This window comes from Myotis davidii, unplaced genomic scaffold (genome assembly GCF_000327345.1).
Source record: "Myotis davidii unplaced genomic scaffold, ASM32734v1 scaffold1968, whole genome shotgun sequence".
Lineage (NCBI taxonomy): Eukaryota > Metazoa > Chordata > Mammalia > Chiroptera > Vespertilionidae > Myotis > Myotis davidii.
This window is the reverse complement of record NW_006299274.1, coordinates 86,555-88,733: the sequence shown is the minus strand read 5'-3', so window position 1 is coordinate 88,733 and position 2,179 is coordinate 86,555. Positions and strand designations below refer to the sequence as shown.

The 2,179-nt window shown below is 41.5% G+C and overlaps 1 pseudogene; it reads right to left on the bottom strand.

The window, feature by feature from the left end:
- Positions 1-54: 54 nt before the first annotated feature.
- LOC102761834 lies at positions 55-742 on the bottom strand (annotated as a pseudogene).
- Positions 743-2,179: the final 1,437 nt, after the last annotated feature.

Sequence of the window (2,179 nt, the reverse complement as noted above, 5' to 3'; positions counted from 1 at the left end):
TAAGGCCAGATCAGGGGATGGAAGTGGGAGGCAGCGCCCCACCTCTGTCACCCAGCTGCAGCAGGATTTATCTTTAGACACTCAAAGACACACTCTGGTTCTCCAGAGAAGGACTGGTGAGCAGGAGGAGGGGGTCTGGGGTGGGGTTGGGTAATGAATAAGAATGTTGTTTTTCAAGAAGCATCTACCAACATCACACTACTGGGTCTGACATCCCCTTTAATCATTGCTCGGTACATTTTATAGCATAAATAAAGACTCAAGGAAAATAAATACACTGGCCTCTATAAGGTTGAAAGTGGTGTGCATGGCAGGGTGTGGGTATGTGAACCAGTGGGGAGGGTGGGCAGGATGCTTACACAGGGAAGGCGGGTGAGGAGCAGACAAGACAAGAGGCACCTATGGGGGAGCATCAGTCTTAAGTGTCCTCACGCATGTCTGGGCTGTTGGTCCATGCGACCTTGCGGGGAGGTGCTGAGCTCTCACCCTTTATGTCCACTTGTTCCTAATCTCTCTTTTTGGCAGTGTTCTTTTTGTCCCATTGCTGATGTAGGTAGCACAAAAGGATATTTGTTTTTTCTGTCACAATAATCTGTTCAAATGGGTACTTGCAAGTGGACATGTAGACTGAAGGGCATTGATTTGAAGTTTTACACACAAAGTCGGCAGGAAATTGACTAAAATTGCTTTTGTTGTAGAATGGCAGTCCTTTCAAAAAATATGCCATCATCTGCTTCCTCTGTCCCCACCTCAGCTACTGCCTCAGCCGCCACAGCAGCCACCACACCCACCTTCTTAGCTGCCAGCGCACAATAACTTCCAGCCATGCTACAGCCTCATAAGTCTTCATTTCTTGATGAGTCTGGCTAATGGTTCGTCAATATTGTTTATCCTTTTAAAGAACCAGCTCTTGGTTTCATTGTATTTTTTTTTTTGTCTCTATGTTATTTATTTCTGCTGTAATTTACTTCTATTTAGTCTTGGATTTTCTTGTTGCTTTCATTTGAGGTATGCCTGTATTGCTCTGAACTTCCCTCTCAGGACTGCTTTTGCTGTGTCCCAGAGATTTTTGGTTATTCTGTGTTCATTTTCATTTGTTTCCAGGAAGCTTTTTTATTTTTTTCTTGATCTCATTGGTAATCCATTCATCTATAATAATAAAAGTGTAATATTCCGGACGACCTTCCGGATGAAGCTCAGGGGCCAAGGCAGAGGCAACCACTGTAGCAGTGGGGGCCAAGGCAGCTGCTGCAGTGATGGGGGCTGAGCCCTTTGCACAAAAGTTTGTGCATCAGGCCTCTAGTTGTTTAATAACATGCTATTTAGCCACCATGTGTTTGAATGTTTTTGGCTGTTTTACTGTAGTTGATTTAATTTCATTCTACTGTGGTCTAAGAAGATGCTTTTAATCTTCTTGAACTTGTAGAGATTTGTTTTGTGTCCTAACATGTGGTCTTTCTTTGTGAATGACCCACGTGTACTTGGGAAGAATGTATATTCTTCTGCTTTGGGGTGAAATGTTGTATAAATGTCAATAAATCCATCTGATCATCTGTTCAGTGTATCCTTTAGAGTCACTGTTTCCTTATTAATTTTTTGTCTGGAAGATCTATCCAGTAAAGTCAGCAGGGTGTTAAAGTCCCCTACTATAACTGTATTGTTGTCAATCTCTCTGCTAAAGTCATCTAGAAGTGTTTTTTATATAATTAGGTGTTCCTGTATTTGGTGCATATATGTTTAACAAGGTCATATACTCTTTTTGGATGGATCCCTTTAGTATTATGTAGTGACCTTTGTTGTCTCTTGTGATGGCCTTCATTTTGAAGTCTATTTTGTCAGATATGAGTATTGCTACTCCAGCTTTTTCTTTTCTATTTGCATGGATAAACTTTTTCCCATTCCTTCACTCTCATCCTGTGTGTGTTTTTTGTTCTGAGGTGGGTTTCTTATAGATAGCATATAATTGGGTCATTTTTTGTATCTATTCAGCTACCCTATGCCTTTTGATTGGAGTATTTAATCCAATTACATTCAGGATTATCATTGATAGATACTTATTTATTGCCATTTTAATTCTGTACGGCTAGGTTTCCCTCTCTATTTTTTCTTCTCATTACTGCTGGCGTCCAGCCCCAGTGGTCCAGGGGTTCCCAAAGGTGTGGACGGGGTTGGCGAAGAA